The sequence below is a fragment of the Toxorhynchites rutilus genome, chromosome 2 (genome assembly GCF_029784135.1).
Source record: "Toxorhynchites rutilus septentrionalis strain SRP chromosome 2, ASM2978413v1, whole genome shotgun sequence".
Taxonomy (NCBI): Eukaryota; Metazoa; Arthropoda; class Insecta; order Diptera; family Culicidae; genus Toxorhynchites; species Toxorhynchites rutilus.
The window spans coordinates 235534364-235555971 of NC_073745.1; the positions used below are offsets into that span (position 1 = coordinate 235534364).

The following is a 21608-nucleotide window of genomic DNA, read 5'->3' on the forward strand; positions in this document are numbered from 1 at the left end:
ATTTAAATATGAATTAGAGTAGTACTGAATCTCTAAATCCCAAAAAAAAATTTCAGAATTTCAATATTTTTTAGTACTAAAATTTTTGATGAATTTTTTTTAATGTTTTTTCTTGATACACCGTAGTAAGATGCACATTCAGTATTTTTTTCAAATTTTTATCTCGGATCTGTTGAGGATGGCGTGAAATAAACGAAAAAGTACGTTTTTCACTATAGATCCTATGTTAAACCATATAGGGGTTTAAATAAACCGCCAAAATTTCTTATTTAATATCCTATACAATATTTGCCATACAGATGGTGATTTGGTTTGGGGGACTTTTTACTCCCTTACCTAGCCAGACGCTTTGAAAATATAAAAAAAAATTTGTACCGCGCAACACTGGAAAAAATCTTAAAAAAATCACACATATCTAGAAAAGCCATAGAAACACTAAATATGAATTAGAGTGGTACTGATTCTCTAAATCCCAATAATTTTTTTTTCAGAATTTCAATTTTTTTTTAGTACTAAAATGTTTGATGAAATTTTTTTTTGATAATTTTTCTTGATACACCGTAGTAAGATGCAAATTTAGTATTTTTTTCAAATTTTTATCTCGAATCTTTTGAGGATGGCGAGAAATAAACGAAAAAGGTACGTTTTTCACTATATATCCTACGTCAAACCACATAGGGGTTCAAATAAACCGCCAAAATTTCTTATTTTATATCCTTTACAATATTTGTCATACAGCTAGTGACTAGTGATTTGGTTTGGAAGCTCTTTTTACTCCCTTACCCGGCCTGGCCCTTTAAATATTTATGAACGGGTAAATTCTACGTGCTCACGCTAAGGGAACGTCAAACACAAACGATAATGAGTAGTGTTGTATGATTTCTACCGATTATGTTATAATTCAAATGTAGTTCTCATGTGAAATGATAGTGAAACCAAGGGATTACTCTAAAGAGGCAATTAGGATATTAATTTGATAGTTATATCATCAGTGCATTAAGCATTTCAAGATATTAGAACAAAGTGTCCGAAATATGATATTGTCCGAAATATGATTCAGAACGGTAACTCAAGTTTAACAAATTCGAAATAACAAAAAAAAATTAACAAAATTGTAGCTGAGATGTTTTAATGATAAATTTAGTACTGTTTGCAGTTAATCTCAAACAGAACTCGTTTTTTTTTGTCTTCAAACAACTTCCACCATTGATTTTTTTATTGTAATAATAAATAATTTGATTGTCATGATACAGACTATTTTCAAATAATATAGAATACAATGTAGTGTTTTTCCACATTGTAATTGTTCAGGGTATAATGCGGAACATAAACATATTTTGAATTGGTTTTTGTCTGTCAATAACCATCTATAGAGTGCACAAATTGATATAAAAACACGAACTCTACAAGCGCCCGGCTAGCTCAGTCGGTAGAGCATGAGACTCTTAATCTCAGGGTCGTGGGTTCGAGCCCCACGTTGGGCGATTGTCTTTTTTAGCCATATACAATTATTGTACGAATAAACATCTCGCGCCATGACATCTTGTTAAACATACTCAGATCAATAGACATGGGGATGTAGCTCAGATGGTAGAGCGCTCGCTTAGCATGTGAGAGGTACGGGGATCGATGCCCCGCATCTCCAATAAAAATAATGTTTTGAATTTCAAAAATAGGAAACGATATACCGACTTTTCTTTAAAATCTTGAATGGATTTTTAAAATTTATGTCAATGTCCCAAAATATTAGGTCTGCGTAATCGACATGCACTTTTGGTACTTAGGTAGGTATTGAGGACGAAAACTGTTTCCATACCGAATATAGAACCAAGGCCTTTCGAGTGAGAGCCTTATATCCAACCACTAAACAATATGGAATGACACTACCCCAACCCAGTAAACATTAAATCGCATAACTTGACAGATTCTGAGTCGCATATAAAGTAGTGAGATGGAATCAAAATCATACATAATGTCGATCGAAGAATACTTTATTCCGCGTGGCGAATGAGGTGAGATGGCTCAAGTCACTGCATTTCCCGTAGGCGAATGGTGTGACTATAGTTTGTCACTAGATGAGATTTGAAGTCGTGTCCTCATATGTTATCGACTCGTGTATCAAAAAGAAGTTGAAAAGTAAAGTAGCTTCCACAATGAGGCGAGAAACTTTGCTATCTCACGTCACTTCCCGCGTGGAATATCGAATAAAATCTTATATACGCATATCAGGCTGATGCAGTTTGAGGAGGCGATCCGGCGTAGTGGTAACATCCATGCCTCTCACGCTAAAGGTCACGAGTTCAATTCTCACTCCCGACATTCTTCCAAAAATGGAAGTAAAAGTGACGAACCAGCCAAATGAGTTGAAAGTCACTATAATACAGATAAAAAATAAAAAAAAAAAAAAAAAAATGATGCAGTTTGCGAGTCTCATGTAGAGCTGCGATTTGTCGTGAGAATCAAGTGATGGCACACAAAGATAATCAACAAATTTTGTACGACGATTATCTTTGGTGACCATCTCAAAGCCAGTTCAATAGTGTGAGAAGAGTATTATCACAACACTAACACATGGTGAGCTTCTACTTGACAGTAGAAATCCGAGCTCTTTGGTGAGTGTCCTGTTGCTGAAATGTCAAAATAGTGCGACACTCAAAAGTCTAGCTGATGGTTTGGTGTTTGGCGATATTCACAACATTCGCCTCTTTGTGTTCGTTCTTTACGGCCAGGGATGCCAGATGTGAATGTACAGTTTCATTTTAAATACAATTTGAAGAATATTGTATTTTCAGGCATGTATTTTCTTTTCATCTTTTCAGATGGCCTTAATGTTTTTAGTGGCACTTGCCGACTCTACGTAGTATTACACGTGTCATTTGTATTAGTACTTAGTTTGTGGAATGACATGCCTTGATTATCCCCTCTATTGCGGATCCCGATCGGGTTTGAAATTAGCAAAATGATGCATTTTGAAACACGTTCGACTTCGATTTTTTTTTACCAAATTTGTTTCTCATTGTTGCAACGATGCTAAATTTGTAGACATATTCGCAATTTTACTGATGTTTGATGTCCTGCCTATCCTGTTGCAGACTTATATTTTCAGTTGCAAGCTGCAGGGATATGGCATTTCTACTCTTTTTTTACTCTGGAGGTGATGACATTTACTTTGACAAAGGCCAACACGAAAACAACAAGTCACCAAGTATTTTTGTATACATTATACATCAAATATTTTTGTGTACAATGGCTCTCTGGGTTGACCGCTACCGACCGCGCCAGCTATCCAAACTGGACTACCACAAAACGCAAGTTACGCATCTGATCAATCTTTGCTCCCAGGGAGACTTCCCGCATGTTCTACGGCCCTTCCAGGCCAGTAACAAAACTCGCATCATGTGTCTGCTACGGAAACTTTACCAACCGGGCGCGGAACGGCTACGCAATGAGATAATGAATTTCACAACGCCCTCGAACCGGAAGGTGGAAATCAGGAGCATCAGCAGTAATTACCACATCGAGTTGAATACATCGGTTGCCGTGATATATAACAGGGTGGTCGTGTCGAATTTGATCAAGCAAATTGATCCCAGTGGGTAGAGGGAATATGAGACTCGTCTTGTCCGAAGTGGATTAGCTGATCAAAGATACCCAGGATGCGCTGAGAAGAACCATTGAAAAGTATTTGTCTACGTGCAGATTGATTTTGTGCGCCAATTCTACTTCGCGGGTTATCACCGCGGTTAGGAGTCGTTACTTGAGTAAGAGTGCCGGCTCTATCTTAGGAGGATATTCATAAAATTTTCTATGTAAGATTGTCATTTGTTTGTTTCTTCAATGTAACAACACTATTTGCATTTCAGCACATTCCTTCGGAGCTAACGAAAAGAATTACGCTATCCTCATGCTGGAAGCTTGCAAGGTACAACTGTAACCGTTCACGGTCAACTATAAGGTGCCGTAAATCGACAGGCAAATATTCCTTCGAGAAACCGCCAATCAGATTGTCCTCGAACAAAGTCCACAGAAGCTGGAAGTGGTGACGAAACAGCTATATGAACTGCTATCCCAAGGCGTTCTATCGAATGTTATAATCTATGGATTGGTACCTAATCTGGTTAAAAATTGCGACGAGTCTGAAGACGCAAACGTTGAATTTTGCCGGGTACTATGAACACCGGATGCAGCAAGGAAGCAAACATATATTCCATCTGGAATTGTTCGTGGCGCAGTTAATGGCACGGTATAAGAAGTTTCTCAATAAAACCTCAATGCAAGTGGATGATTTTTAAGCGATTCTTTGAGATCGCAATTTTCTTTCGTTTTATGAAAAAATTAAATTTTTGTGTTCATCACACGTTTATTAACTAAACTTCAATAGTTCTGGTAATGATTAACACAAAATAAAAAAAAAACACGCATTGTCGGTTTTCAATCGGATCGTTTTCATGATCCGCAAAATAATTATGAAATGGTAAATTTATCAATATACTTAAATACCATTTCATTCAAAAACCATTATGCTGCACCATGTTCATTTGAAAATTATATTTAATGTACCTTTTAAAATCATGACACCATAATATTTTTTATTATATATGTCTGTTCATTTCAACTACAAGAAACAAATATTCGCTCGATTAATCGAATACTGAAAGACAATTGTTCGCATGAATCGAATATTGGCCCCACGATTAATCGATAATCGAATAAACGAAAAATTTAGACATCTCTAACAACAACAACAACTTCTACTTCAACAAACGAATCTAAACAACCGTCGCGATTGTCAAGAATGATTGGAACTGTCTGATCACTCACATTTCTACTACCATCATACGCCACAACCACCGCTCTCGTAACGTAAAGTTGTAAACAGAGCGATCGGCAGTGAGAGGCATTGGAACCAACCGTCATTTGGTTAGGTGTCAGAAACAAAATAGTGAGTATCACTACTGAATATTTGGATCTCACGTGCCGTGAGAGGAATTGAGTGACTATGGTCAGCTTTTTTGTGACATTGACGGTGATGGATTGCAGCTCTGGTCTCATGAACATATAAATTGAATCAATGTAGTACTTACTGCTAAAAATTGTACTAAAGGGATCAAATTGCATCACGGAAAAAACGCTGTAGAAATTTAATTTTTAGGAATTATATCTTCAGCTTTCGCTTATAATCAGATAAGAGTGTATAGATCACGTTGGCCATGCTTCACTGTCAATTTTTCGTAAATTTGGAAAAATGTCGTCGAACGAAAAAGAGCGTCGTGAATTAATCCTGCGCACTCATTTCGAGAATCCGGAGTTGTCACATCGGGACATCGGTAAGATGCTGGGAATCGTCCAATCCACGGTCAGCAGACAACTAAAACGATACTAGAACCTAACCATCGACCGGAAGGTGAAGAACGGCAAAAATGGATGCTCCGTCAATGAAAAAGATCACAAGCGCGTAGTTAAGCAGTTTAGACGTGATCCGAGAAGTTCGGTCCGGGATGTCGCCAATAAGCTGAATTTGTCAAGTTCATTCGTCCAGCGGACCAAGCAGCGGGAGGGCCTGCGTACATACAAGGTTCAGAAGGCTCCTAACCGCGACGAAAGGCAAAATATGGTGGTGAAGACGCGAGCCCGGAAGCTTTACACAGAAATGCTGACGAAGCCGCATTGCCTGGTAATGGACGACGAAACCTACGTCAAAGCGGACTTTCGTCAGCTGCCGGGCCTGTTGTTCTTCTCCGCAGAGGACAAATTCAGCGTTCCGGAGGAGATTCGCAAGCAGAAACTATCCAAGTTTGCCAAAAAGTACATGGTGTGGCAAGCGATCTGCTCTTGCGGAAAGCGGAGCGCCCCCTTCGTGATGACCGGCACGGTAAACGGACAGGTTTACCTTAAGGAGTGCCTACAGAAGCGCTTACTACCACTATTGAAGCAGCACGAGGGCCCGACCATCTTCTGGCCGGATCTCGCTTCGTGCAACTATTCAAAGAACGTGTTGGAGTGGTACGAAGCCAACGGGGTCACCTTCGTGCCAAAGGAAATGAACCCGCCCAACGCGCCGGAGCTTCGCACAATAGAGAAATATTGGGCGATTATAAAGCAGGCCCTCCGGAAGAACCCAAAAGTTGTCAAATCGGAGGCGGACTTCAAGAGAAAATGGATTTCTGTTCAAAAAAAAAACTACAACCTGACGTTGTACAGAACCTTATGGACGGGGTAAAGAGGAAGGTGCGAGCATACGGGCTTGGGCTCGAAGTATGAATAAAAAGAAAATGCCAAAAGTTGTTTAATAGTTTTTATTTTACTGTCTAAAATTTTCAAAAGGATCGGTCTACTGGGCGAATTTCTACAGCGTTTTTTCCGTGATGCAATTTGATGTGACACACCCTTTACATTATGTGGAAAATCGTAAAACGGTAAATCATATTAGATCGTAATTGAGGCGATATTATATCATATTAAAAAGTTGACAAATCAAGATCCGCGATGTCTTATGAACAGTTTTGACGTCTAGTGGTGATATGGTGATTTAGGGAAGAAAATCAATCTCCACCAAATCAGCAGGCCCCAAAGCAGCTTTCAATTGGAAAAATTTTAATTTGTAGCGTAACTCTGTGTGAATGTCACCAAAATTGTCAAACTTTCTATATTCAATAGCATATTTGAGTTTAGTATATTTTAGTTTTGTTTCACAAATTGTCACAAAAAATAGAATTTACGAACAATTAGCTGTGTAAGAATCAGTCTTGATTCCCAACCTGACTTTAAATGCCTTTTAGGTGTCCTTTTAAATGCCCTTTTAAAGGCACATGTACCTGTGACTTGTTTTGTCGAATTGACAAGTGAGAGACAATTAAAAAGGAAAATCCGGGCTCAACCGGGATTTGAACCCGGGACCTCTCGCACCCAAAGCGAAAATCATACCCCTAGACCATTGAGCCGACGGAAAGAGTCGCATCACATCTGCAATATTAGCTGTTAACATTTAGTTTTGAGCACGTTTAACTTTGTTTATTAATCTACAAACTAAACGCACAAATTTGTGTTAATGTCAAAAAAAAAAAAGATTGATAAAATAATAACGATGCAGAAACTGCAACCATCAAAATGGATCCATCATTGCGCTCTCATCTCAAAAAAGTCATTTTATTATTGTCATTTATATTCTCCAGCGGATAGCGCGACCGCGTTGACATGTTTGGCAAGGTAAACAATATTTTTCCCGATGGAATAAATCAGCGACCTGTCCAAAAGGGTATGCCGCAAGCATCTACTCATATGTGAACTGACGGGTGAATTATTTTCTCCATGAATAACAGAAAGAGGTGTTTATAGCCTTCGATGGACTGGATAATCCCCCTGAACTGACCATATGGGATGACGAAGATATTTCCGATGCATTGTGACGTTCCAAATAGTTTGGCTGAAATTAATTACTCACAGATAGGATGTAATAGTTTGGCAAGATCAAGTAAAATTTCTTTGAAGTATCGATTCAAAGTTATTCAATAAACCATGTCTAAATATAATTTGATTTTGTTTTGTTCTAGGTTTATTTCATTATCGCAATACGCTATCGGTACGACTCTCCTACGGGAAAGATAGATGAGGAATCATCATACCAACACACGAAATTTTATCGTATGTAAATTGGATGATGATAATAATTAGTGTTTTCATGTATTTATCGATGTACAAGCATGTCGCGCATCAGTAGTGTTTTTTTTTGCATCTAGGGTGTTGTTCAAACTGATAAATAGTACATCACCCCCTATCGACATAACTGAATATTGGTGATTTTATATTTGATTAAATGGTTGAAAGAAAAATAAACAAACATGCAAAAAAGTGACTGTCCGATTGGTCCGGTATACACGAATATGGCCAACGAGGTACAGGAAAATAAACAGTTGTCAGGTTGGACAACCGAAACATACCAAATTAGTTATGAAAATCCGTTGGATACACCTGCTGCGATAATCACACGTGCCAGCAGCAATTGAACCGCTTTTATTGCCCGTCAGCAGCCACTGATTAAATATTCAGTGCGCAAAGTTTAAAAACTCCACCCAAATAATCACTTTTGCCACAACCTCTATCTGCCCTCCCTGGAGGGATATCACGCGTGGAGAGGTTACAATTTTTACCCTATCTGGTTGTGTGAATATTTTCAATTGCTTCCATGATATGGCCCAACCGGGTCCAATCAGTTAAACAGTAATCAGTGACTGTAACGAATAGTGTCCGTTATTGGTGCTGCATCAACAGCAGGACCAGCTAAAGCGAATTGGAATTATTTAAATTGCAATTTGCTCCTCTCTTGTCCTTCCCCCCGTAGACTCATTTCGCACCGAAGTTAAAGTTAGCCAACATTACAAAGCGAAAACTTTAGAAGCCGGTTGGCGGAAAAAAGAAATCAACTCAAGGGACATAAGAACGACTTTCAATTACATTTACTGCGACCTTATTCGAGACCGGCACGAGGAAATGTTTTGTCGTAACAATATTTAGCTAGAATTGTTATTCTACTTTAATTACATTGGTTGCCAAATGTGTCCTGTGTCTCCGAGGTTTTCGAGAGCGTTATGTTCTAAATGATAAACCTCTAAACCATTTGGCAAGGATATTTGTGAAATAGGAATTTTGTTTTTTGAAATGTTGGTCTGACTGAGACTGAGTTCAGAGCCCAATGTTACAAATGGATATGAAAATTGTCGTGGCACTGAGAAGATGTCTGGATTGATTAACTTTATTTTGAGCTTGAGCTTGAGCTTGGGTAGACTGTACACATCGTAGTTGCTCTCCGTGATTGACCTGAACCAACCAAATTGCACAAAGAACACACAGAATGACGCTTGGGACTAGCAAATCATTCTCGTTGTGCAATTTTCGGTGATTCGAGCTTTAAATGGTCAACAACGACGCCGGCCACGTTCTTACAGTCACCAGGGGGAGGGAAGGAATGTTAGTATGATAATCGCCGTCCAAGGGCCAGAAGGGTCGCCTCTATAACGTGGTTCCCTAGCGATTCACACGGGAGGGATGATTGTTAGAGGGAAAGGTCGAGAATCGGGATTCACTGCGGTAAGTGATGTGATTCTATAATCGCGAACTCTTAATCATTTGTCGGTAAGAAATGCCCCAAATCAAATGTATGAACACGGTGGGGTAGAAGAATATCAAAGATATCAAAGGGTGACCATAGAAGGTAACTTGGAGAACCCCTTCACAATAAACGGACAAATTCTATATTTCTGAATTAAACATTCCAACACCTCTGAAAACCATTAAAAACCAAAAATTAATATTAAAAAATTAAAACGAAAATTGTGGATCAGTTTAAAAATCAAGGACAGAAATTCTATTGAAAATTATAATTTGTTCACCAAAACTCAAAATATCAATTGGTGACACCTCTATTTTCCCAAACTAAATCAACTTATATTTCACTAGCAAACTGCGCGGGCATCATGTTGCCCAAAGTAACACAAAATTCATTTTCACTATCACTTTTGCGCTTTTTCAACTAGGCAAACACACACACTAGTACATCGCACTCATGAAAACAAAATTGAGATACTTATACAGAAGGCAGAAATAATCATACTGCCACTAACACATTTGTAATAGCTATCAGCACAAACGAAGCCGGCAACAATATGTTTCCGTAAATATTGCCGAAATTCAACGAATATCGTTGATTTCGGCTTCACTGCGACAGGAAAACCAGTTCTTCGAAACTGTGCACACTTTTCGATAACCAAATTCACTGTTCACGACTGAAATTCAGAGATTAAAGAGAAGCTTCAACGCGTACGTCTATCGTGAACCGATACTCTTCTCCATCTCCAGGATTGATTAACTTTATTTTCGAAACGAAAACACATACAAGTTTTCACATCCCTTAAATTGTCTTCAAAATATCTCCTCGAAATTGAATGTCTTTGCAGAAAGTCAAAAGCTTTCAGAATGAAAACATATTTTTACATCTGGCATCCCTGGTGAAGAGGGATCCGTCGGCGCTTTTTGACGTAGGACATCATCATTCAGTAATGATGGCAATTCAGAAAACAGGGCACGTTTTTATGAAATTTATGAAATAACTATTTTTGCTACGAACGAGTTTTAATAATTTGCATATAAATTGAATCGGAAATTCTCTATGATTTGTTTAGGATGATACATTAGGATCCTTAACCCGTAAGTGGTTTTAATTGATAAATAATGGAAGCATTTTCATTTCCCCATAAAAAATGACTACAACCATTGATGGCTGGTTAAATTGTAATAGAACTTTAACCATTTGATTTTTTAATTGGCTTGAAATAGTTTTCAACAACCTCTTTTATGATATTTTCTATTTTCCCCATAATGCTTGCCGTTTATTCATGTTTCATTGTTGCTTCATGGTTTAAAATACCGTAAGGCTTATATTGCTTCAATGATAATTATATATTTGAATTCATGTTATTTGTTGTCCAAAGTAATAAAATATTTGAAGGCATCGGAGTATGAATCTTGATTCTTAATTTTTGTTACATATCACATCTATTTTGCCATTATCTATTTGTACCAATTTCTCTTTCTTAAACTGAATTAAACTTGCAGCTTGTTTTTGTCTTTTTCAATTCTTCAAGTTTTTCTTCCGGCTCCATCCATTCTTCCTGTTTTCTCAGCTTAGCTGATGTTTGGATCTCTTTTTCTTCCCGTTTCAACTCAGTTTTCCTTTTCTTTTCCTCATGTTTTTTTGGCGCTTCGTCATTTCAATCAACTTTTCCGCAGGTTCCACTTCTTTATACAACATGCCCCAGGACTCGCTTGTGGTCACTACAGGAGTAACGTAAGGCTTACCCTTACCATGAGTTGATGAATTACCAGGATACACGGCAACATAGGGAGGATTCAAGGTTTCTTCTGTTAGAAGTTCATCCAGTTGCACATTGTCCACTAATTCCAACTTCCCTCATATCTATCTGATGGTCTGAAGCTGAAAAACATGTGTATTATTTATACAAGGTTTTAAAATATGTTGCGTTATATGAATCTACGCTTTACATCCATAATAAGCCTGAAAACTCACATTGTATTATCATCAATTTCAACTGTCCGAAATATGAATCGTAGGGAACAAGTTGGATTCAAATTTCGGCCACTTTATTTTGTAATTTTTTGAGCGAAAATTACATTACGCCTGATTAAATTTATAGTCAACTGCGAAACACCTACCAAGCAATCACAGTGAACTGTTAACGATGATGAGAAGTGATGAAACACGGGAGAAATTTAAATATTGATAAAGGGGTAAATTCTACGTGCTCATGCTAAGCAAACGTTAAACACAACCGATAGTGAGTAGTGTTGTCAGATTTTTGCCGATTATGTTATAATTCAAATGTAGTTCTCATATGAAATGATAGTTAAACCAAGGGATTACTCCATTACTATTACTATTAATATTACTATAACTATAACTATTACTATTACTATTACTATTACTATTACTATTACTATTACTATTACTGTTACTGTTACTGTTACTGTTACTGTTACTGTTACTATTACTATCACTTTTACTATTACTATTACGATTACTATTACTATTACTATTACTATTACTATTACTATTACTATTACTATTACTATTACTATTACTATTACTATTACTATTACTATTACTATTACTATTACTATTACTATTACTATTACTATTACTATTACTATTACTATTACTATTACTATTACTATTACTATTACTATTACTATTACTATTACTATTACTATTACTATTACTATTACTATTATGTAAAGTACACAGAGAAACACAGAAAGAAAGAGCTTGACCCATGTGAGCGGCTCTCTCACATGACCCTAAGTTCAGACTGATATCAACTCGAGTATGTGGAAAACATTCATTTAATAAAACATACAATTTTATATTGAATATTTTTTTGCACTTTATACAAAAATAAAAAGTATTATATTAGATGATCCTTTTAATATTGCATTATGGACAAATAATGGATTAATAAATATTGGATTTAATAATTCTTATAACAATTCTACAGCAAATTTCAATTAAATTTGATTTTTATTAATATGTTATATATAAAATTTGGTGCACCCTTGGCCGAGTGGTTAGCGTAATAACTAACATGCCGGGTGTTCGGGTTCGATTCCCGTTCTGGTCTGGGGGAATTTTTCGTCAAAGAAATTTCCTCCGACTTGCACTGTGATCACGCGTATTCTAGAGCTTGCCACTCAGAATGCATTCAAGGCGTGTTATTTGGCATAGAAATCTCAACTAAGTACTAATAAAAATGACGCAAGTAATACTACGTTGAGACGGCGAAGTTCCTCTAGGAACGTTAGTGCAATTGAAGAAGAAGAAGAAGAAGATATAAAATTTAATTCAGACTAAGTAATTAAAAATAAGATTAAAAATCAAAAAATAAATCAAATTAAATAAAAATCATGTTGATCCGCTGGTTTGAATTTTAGTAAGAAAATATAAGGCTGCAGGTTTTTTGGGCCCACTACAAAAACACAGCTGATTCTTCATTCAGAAAAACTATTTTCTTCAAGCAGGATGTGGCAACATTTTTTCCATCGCAAGGCACTCAATTTGAGCGCGAGGAGGCACAAAATCTGCGGCATCGGAAAACACTTCGCAAATACAAATACGTAAAATGAAACCTCTGTGACTCCTCGTTGGCGATTAGTTGCACTTGAACATCAAGCACTTCTAGTGAACAACAATAATATAAATATATCATGGTTAAACACTAAAGAACTAATTAAAATATCATGAATAATTGGAGATACTCGAAGCAGTTGAAACTATTGTCTGTGATGAAATCCTATGGCCTTACCGAATATGATTATCATAAACCGTTCCTCAACGGCAGCGAAACATTCACAATTTTCACTAAAAACATGAAAATTAACGTTCCGTTCCTCCAAAATTCCGGCACGAAGAATAGAAACAGTGTGTATTTCATCGAAAAAAACATACTTTTGTTTATGTAAAGTATTTTGAGATAATGTTAGAATCAGTAACAGTGTTCTGGGATCGATATCAGGTGTCTTGACCAGATTCCAGACCAGAAAAATTGGATTGAGACCATCTCGAATTTTGCATGGATCTTTTCACTGTTGTTCGAGCATTTTCAAATACTTTCGATGCTTGGTCAAAGAAAATCCGTTCTCGATGGCCTGCGTCGCTCTTTCAAGCTACTTCTTCTTCCAACGTTGTCTGTCCATCCTCTTTTTGTATTTCAGCGGCATCTGGAATCAATTAGACCAAAGAAAAGCCTCAAACCTGCAGGACCAATTCACCCCACAAAAACGTGTCCATGTCACCCCACACAACATGCAAAAATTAAGATTCAATTAATTTAATTGATTATTATCAAACTTACAGTTTCGTTGCATCAAATTGTTCCTCTTCTGAAGGCGAACAGAGCTTTACTGCACAATACACGAAAAGTTTGTTCAGCGGGAAAAATCTTAAACCCCTGATCGGAAAATTCACAATTTTTTAACATTCAAAGTGCTTCATGCTACCATGCTTCCACCTATCGAATTTTACCAAAGTTTTTTTTAACGTTAGTTACACACGGTTCAACAATAAAAGGAGATTGCATTTAAAAAAATCCAAGTTGAGCCGTACTTTTTGAGATAAAGGGGTGGTCAAAATCACCCCGTATGTCCAACTCACCCCGTGTTACCCTACTATCGAAAATATATTTGCAGAACAAATCAATTATCTTAGCATAAAAAATACTCATATATTTTCTACATAATATTATATTAACTTACTTTTAACTTCATATTTACATTTACCTACATTAACATTTGTAAGTCTTGAACCACTCTTGTGTGTTGAAAATGCTTAGGGGAAGTGAGGGACAGACGGACATGTTAAGAAGAACTTCAATTGTGTGACGGCAAAAACCCGATACCGATAACACTACAGCCGCTCTATCCAGTGAAGATTCGATTCCGCAACGCACTCTTCGACAGGCCACAAAAACCAAAGAAAAATTAGAAAACAAAACGTCAAACTGAAGATACAAAACAGAAAAGAATTGAAAAGGATAAAAATTGTCGATCAAAAGAAGAATCGTATCAAAAGTTTTCTATTATCTAAATAATTCAAAGTGAAATCATAAATTTAAAAATATTCTGAATTACGTGAGTCAAATTGAATTCCATATTTAAGTTGAAATAATATAATATATACATATAATCAATTCTAGAGTGGGTAAAAAACTAAAGCTAACTGGTCGTCCTGATAGGATCTTTTCTTTGTAATAGCTTCACCAAAATTGTGAGTCACATGAGATGAAATCCCACCAAATTCTAATAAAATGTTTTGCAGCAAAAAGTCAACCACAACCATATCGTGTTTTCTTTCCTGACTTGGTGCAATCTAACCCAATAAATTGTATCTTTGAAAAGTCATGTTTCCCAAAACATGAATGCAGTTTCTTACAATTCCATATATAGGCAAACCATTTTTGTGCGGGGGATAGGGACTGTACAAAAAAATCGCATAAAAAGATCGTTTAAAACTTCACCAGTAGCTTCAAAAAATCGTGTTCGGTACACAATTTGAAAAAAAGCTGTTTTTGTGCGGCATAAAAAAAGTTTCCCTAAGGAAATAACCTGAATCCACGCCGTTTACCGTTCGATTTTCTTTTGTTTTCCTGCTTTGCGATGGGACAGTTTGCCTTTTTGGTTGCGCGTGGCTGTGTTGTGCTTTTAGTTGCATGTTGAAACTTGTTGCTATTAGAAATCATGTCATGCGCAACTAAGAGCATTTGATGGAAGAACGGGAATGGTTTAAGAAGTGGAAAATTCAGACGCAGATATGCTTTTTTCGCAATGAAATGCATATCGCACATCGAAAAAAACTAAATGGAATAACTTCGTCAAATATGCTTCTTTTCATATACCGGACAAAAAATGGCACAAGAAAACCGCACAAGAACAGAGAATCGCACAAAACAAATCACAAAAAAATCGCACAAAAAATACCGCACAAAAAAGGTTTCCCTGTACTGTTTTTCGAAATAATCGGACTAATGTTTTTCAAAAATGTGGTTTTTCATTTATTTACTGAAAATAAAACGCACCAAAAGTAGACATTTTTTCGATGCGGGTAATATAGACATTAGAGTGGCAATGGATGTATGGAAAAAAAATTCATAATCGAATGTCAAAATCCGACCATATTTTGTTTATTCTTCATACACATTTTGTTTATTGGCCCAAAAAATGACCTGTGCTAAATTTTAGCTAAATCGGACATGATTTAGGGGTGCCTCAAAGCACTCAAAGTTTTGATTTTTTGGTCACTCAGGCTAAATCTCAATAAGCCGATTTTTGGCCAAATTTTTTTTTTCGAGATAACACCAGATCTAGACGTTTTATGTATTTTTAAGTCATTTGGCATCGAAAAAAAAATTCGATTTTCCAAATTTCATGTGCTCTTGCAAAATTTTCGATGATCAAAAAATCGAAACTTTGAGCGCTTTGAGGCACCTCTAAATCATGTCCGATTGAGCTGAAACTTGGCACAGGTCATTTTTTTAGGCCAAGAAACAGAATGGACATGGTCGGATTTTGAAATTTAGCATGTCCTTTCTCGCAAACCTATAGTTTATACACATAAATTAAATCTCATCCAGCACAATGAACAAAACCAACACATTCAAACTGTGCACACAAAGGAGAAATACTTTTTCACCGTCACCCACCACCCCCTCCCTTTACAGAGGGGAGAGGAGTGTCTAACCACCATAGAAACATTTAATGCACCCTAAAACCTCCACTTGCCAAATTTGGTTTCATTTTCTTGATAAATTCTCGAGTAATGCAAAAATTTGTGTTTCATTTGTATGGGAGCCAAAGAGCGCAGAGCGATCGAGAAACAGGTCTTCACTCGATGACTGCCCCCGAGAGACTCCTGATATTTTTCTTTGAGAAATGTTTCAAAAACGCTTATATATTTGTAATTTGCAACACGTGAAGTTCAAGCTCGGTAAGAGATTATCTCGATTTACAAAATACGAAATTTTGCTCGGTGTGATAGTGGTAGTGATTGTATCGGCTTCTCGATTCGATTTATATAATAGGGCCCATAATGTTGATATCAACGGATTATTGATTTTTCGGTCCGTGAGACCAGTGCGCGACTATAGAGTGGTTAGATGTGTCAAAACTGTGTAAATCTGGAAGTTTTCATTCCATGAGTGGGCGTAGTGTATTTTGTTGAAATCAGACACTGCTGCCGCTTTTGAGAAAATTGATAATATTTCTGATTTATCCTGCATAAAAGTCTCTGATTCATAAGAAGTGGTATTCCTACTTTTGATACCCGTCTTAATTACGGATTTCCTAATCTATGTGAAGCGTATAGCCATCCTAATCATATTACTTCTCTAATGTGGGATGCGTAACAAGTTGATTTTAAATAAACACCCCTCACGCTTCTACATCCCTGAAATCAGGCAGTAGTTGTCGTGCCGCGTTATATCCACATCACCAGTTCATATTTTTTTCCCCGATCCGCATCGTGTAGATCCAATTTCGTGCTTCAAATACTCGGATTAAGTTGATTTTCGCTAGCCTCAGGCAAGCGAGTTAAAATTGCGTTGGGAGGGACGATCCCAATCGATCGATCAGGAAGGATTTCAGTATTGTGCCGGTAGACAGCAGACTTATAATTAACTGCTACTCAGTGTTTATGTGTTAGATTATCTTCTTCCTAGTTTCCCATTCATCTAGTTTGCAGACACACACGGACCATTGCCTGATAAATAATGCCAGGGAAAACATCCCACCTACAAAGCATTAATCAAACAAGTGCTGGTAATGTGAAGACACAACGGTCGTTTTTCCACCCGCTTTACTCTCTCTAATCAGGTGTATAATTTTTCTTCTCCGCCTGTGTGAATGGAAGTTTGCAGACATCGCCACGCACATACTGTATCAAATGTTCTCCGTTTATATTTCTTCCTTTCATTTATTTTTTTTTGTTTGTTGATGTGTGCAGGTGAGATACGCCTACGCATCTTTCGTGCTTTGTTGGGCAAAATTTATCGTATTCTCGTGAACTTTGTGGCCTTTTCGCTACAGAGCTTTCGATTGTTTTCTGTTCCGTTCCACGAAAACGAAATTTGAGCTAAATTGTTCATGTTTTTTGTTGTTGTTACCGTGTTTCGCCGCTCGAAGATCCCCAAACATTGTACATTGTAGGAATCTCCTGGCAAATTCTTAGGAAGCAATGGAATCTGGATGGTGGAAAACGAAGCGGAGAAACTAATTTGATAAAATCTGATAAGTAGCTAATTCATGGTGTGAATCAACTCGATCCGAGCTTTTTGAAGCCTTTAACAAAATCGACTTTAAGAGTATTTTTTAAAGAATTATATCTTTCCACCGTAAACGCCCATAAGAAGAGCTTTTCACTTCATTTGAGGTTGCAAAAAAAAGTCTGCCTCACTTTTGCTTTCAATCAAACGATTTCCTGGGGGGAAGTAACAATATTCAATTTAATTTACAGCACGAACGAGACGATGCTGGAAATGGAAAACTAATTAATTTTGCCCGAGAATTAAGATATTATCACAATTTGGACTGGTTTCATTTGATTACAAAACGAAATTCAATTAGAGTAAAGGCACGAATGACGAAACTGCTTGCAATGAAAATTATACTATAATACAACGAGAAACATAACCAAGTGTTGCGTAGAGAAAACTATTTTGATTGGGTGAATGAGACTCTGTTCTTGTTTTGATAAAAATGAGGAGTATGAGAAGTAACGAGTTTAACGCACCTAGGTAATATGCTTTGGAAACAATTACTGCAGGGCTCAACTTTTCAACCGATCAGACGTCACAAAATCACGTGATTTAGTTCCCATAAGGTTTACTTCACATGTTTGGTACTGTACCTCATTTATCGCTACTTTTCTACATGCCACCATTGTTTCCAGAACTTTTTGTTCTAAATTGATGCAGCTGTCGTTTGTGGGATTGATAAAAGAATCCAACGATTGAATCTCATGAAAATGACAGAAAACTAGGTGAAGATAGCCCTAATCCAACCGGTTGTCCTAAACCGATTTTGGATCTCGAGAATGACGCTAGCTACCGAATTTTAGTTGTGTCAAATAGAGGATGTCACAATTTGGTTCTATGGTGACCTTTTTTCCTGCTCTATTCTTTCTACCGTTTTGAAGCGTGTTTTCAAAGCCTAAAAAAGGAACGATAGATTTTCGACCTGTACGGAAAATGATTTAAATGTTCATTTTAAATATCAAAAAATGACACAACTAAGAAATTTAGATTGTTTCTGATCTGATCATGAAAACAAGCTATACAAATGGAATTTCTTGTTACCTGTAGTACACGGCGTAAAAAAGCCGGTGTGGTCCTGGACCGACCTCAAAAAGGTGATCCCAAACAGACCCTCTGTTTTGACTTCGTAGTTATTTAACACGTTCACTCAGGCGCTTATCATCTATAACTCGCACAAGCCTAGATCATCAGGCGGCGCTCCCTACCGGGAGAACGCATTTGATTGTACTATTATACAGCTTTGATTAACTCCCCTTCGCCGCCGGCAGCGTGAGCGTGTTTAAGCATGTATTTGCGCATGTGTGTGTATGTTTGGGCCATCATCGCCGTCTCACAAGGAAAATTATTCTTCTGCTCGAATGCGTGTTCCAGTCGCGAACATATCTCCACAAAAGATGGCATCCACGCAACACAACTGCAACTGCACCTCACCAAGCAATCGTCCCTTTTCGAGGCCAATAACATTAACAGAAGACTTTGTTTGGAGGACAGTGCAAAATGGTAATAGATGTGTGTATGTAGCCATTCCATGTCAAACCGATATAGTGGTTCTCAGATTTTCATGAAAAGTGGTAGCTTGGATTTTTTATCGCAAAACATTAATTAGACCCGTATTTTTTTTTCTTTTTTCATTGAGGGGCTCATTTCCATTTTAGGCTGGTCCAAAAATATCAACTTTTCCCCATTTTCTCTAAAACTTTCAAAAATTCATAACTTTTGAACTACTGAACCGATTTAGATGACCGATATATGAATTTAAAGCCAATTAGCTTTTTTGAAAGCTTTTTGATATCGTAATTATTGATAGTATTTGTTTTTTATAGTTCACATGATCTCGCAGACAACTATATATTTTTTAAATATTTTTTCTTGAAAGTTGAGAATTTTTTACATAAAATATCCAAAAATCAGAGATGTGTTCTTTTTCTTTTCTAAGTCATGATTTTTCAAAATTAACCGGTAGCTCGGAAAATCTATTTCTCCCCTTTTTCCAAAAATGATTTTTTTTTAATTCCTGACTTTTGAACTAGTGTACCGATTCAGATGATCGATATGTTAAATTGAAGCCAATAAGATAGGCTTCTTTGAAAAAAATATCACACATAAAATGGATTTTGTTTTTGTAATGAAAATTTAATATATAATACTATTAGGCGATTTGCTTAGGTTGTCCAAATTCCCCCCTTTTCCCCTACTATTGGCGATAGACGGTGGGAGAGGAGGATCTGAGACAAAATTTTGCAGGCACCATTCAGGATTGTAATGGCACGATAATTCTCACAATCCAGCTTGTCGCCTTTTTTATAGATGGGGCAGATTACTCCGCCCATTCACTCCTCCGGTAGGTGTTCTGTGTCCCAGATCCTGACTATCAACCGGTGCATACACTCTACAAGTTTTCCCGGACCTCCCTTGAAGAGCTCCGCTACGAGGCCATCCTTACCAGTTGCTTTGTGGTTCTTGAGCTGAGTATTAGCCTTCGTAACTTCACCCATCGTCGTGGGTGGTACGTCATCGTTGTTCACTGCACAAAGCCTTTGTGCGAGGCGTTTAGTTTCTTGAAGAACTTCCGCGATTCTCGAGAACGATAAAGCAGTTCCATCTCCTCACACTTTTTCTCTTCCAGGCGACGCTTATTTCCCGAAAGGGATGTGTTTGCTGCCTTCGCTCCAGTCTATATCGTTCTATATGTTGCCGCAGCTCTGGTAGATGGTATACCCACCATGGAACCATCGCACCATCCAACCTTTCCAGCATATCTCCTGCAGCGCTACGATGTTGAATTGCGGGCTTTCAATATTTCCGAAAGAATTCTGGTACTCGCGAGAATATTGAGAGACTTGCAGTTCCATGTTCCGAGTTTCCAATCTCTAGTCCGTGTTCTTAGCGTGGGTCTAGTTCGATTGTCCTGTCTCGAATTTCTTTGTGAATTTTCCTGAGCGTTTTATTTTTATGGATGGCTTGCAGGGCCTGCACCAATCCACTGTCTCGCCGGAGGACCGTCGTGCACACCTCTTTTTAGAGTCCCCGCTGGCACGAAGACAGTGATAAGTCGCCCCTGACATGGGGATCAGACGCTGTTTTAAGCCGCACCTCCATGGTGTACAGACTAGAGATGGGCAAAACGGTTCATTTCAGTGAGCGGCTCAGAGCCGTGCGCTCAATGTAAAGAGCCGGTTCATTTAGGCGGCTCGACGGCTCTTTTCAAGAATTGGTTTATTCGGATATGTAAAGAATGGAAGACGTAAAAAATAAGGTTTAAAACAATAATCAGTGCAGAGAAAGTAAAAATATTTCTTTACTGAAGGTTTTCTTTGATATATTTCCATCACAATGATCTTTTTATTTTCTTTATTTATAAACATTATCTTTTCAATGTTATCTGATGAAAGTCGACTACATCTTTCACTGCAAACTTGTCTTGCTTTCGGAACAACTCGCTCACATGGTACTGAAGTCGCCGGAATACATAATATTTTCAAAAAAAAAAAAAAGATAGAGCCGCGGAGAGATAGATTTCCTTTCATTCCACCAAAACGAGGGGTCGCTTAGTCTCAGCAAATGTGGATCCACAATAGATGTTGCAGCAGCTTTTGGATCATGTGAGGATCGTAGATTGCCAACCATTGCATCAAACTCCTCCCATTCAGATGACAGCGCTTCATCACCAACGATTTGTGGTAGTTTCGTAGGTGTGTATTCCATGGATGTCATTTTTAGCATCCTTATCAACGACTGGTGTGCATAGTTGTACTTTCTGTTATCCCCAAAACCTTGCTGCTTGAAGCGAGGATCTAGCAGTATTTATTAGGCTACTAATTCGTCTGACTCAAGATTTGTAGATCGCTTTACCAGCTCCGAAATCAATTCATACAGAGCTTTTTTACAATCACTAGAACTGATTTCACTTGATTCATATAATGTTGATCATGTCGAATTATCAGTCGGGAGAATATAGCAGTTTTCGATAACGACACAGTTTTCTCCCCGTAACGGTCGCCATTTTGGATTTACATTTTTCACGAATAACAGTGTTCTACTGGTCAAGTCCTTTCATTTGATACCCATATTGATGAGGTTTTGGCAAAATATGTAGTCTGTCATTTTATAACGGCCGCCATATTGGATTTCTATTTTACATAAATAACTGTGTCCTACTAGACAAGTACTTTCATTAGATACCCATATCGAGAGGGTTTTGAAAAAAAAATACATATTTCGCCATGTTGAGGTGGCGGC

General features: G+C 37.4%; 1 protein-coding gene and 2 non-coding genes across 3 annotated transcripts in view; 2 read left to right on the forward strand and 1 right to left on the reverse strand.

Annotated features, from left to right (window-relative positions):
* LOC129765010 (protein FAM133-like) overlaps positions 1-21608 on the forward strand; it is a 364726-nt gene that overhangs the window by 34621 nt on the left and 308497 nt on the right. The gene's annotated exons all lie outside the window — the stretch shown is intronic.
* Trnak-cuu (transfer RNA lysine (anticodon CUU)) lies at positions 1412-1484 on the forward strand. The gene has a single exon. It is a non-coding gene; the product is annotated as a tRNA-Lys (tRNA).
* Trnap-ugg (transfer RNA proline (anticodon UGG)) lies at positions 6870-6941 on the reverse strand. Its single transcript has one exon. It is a non-coding gene; the product is annotated as a tRNA-Pro (tRNA).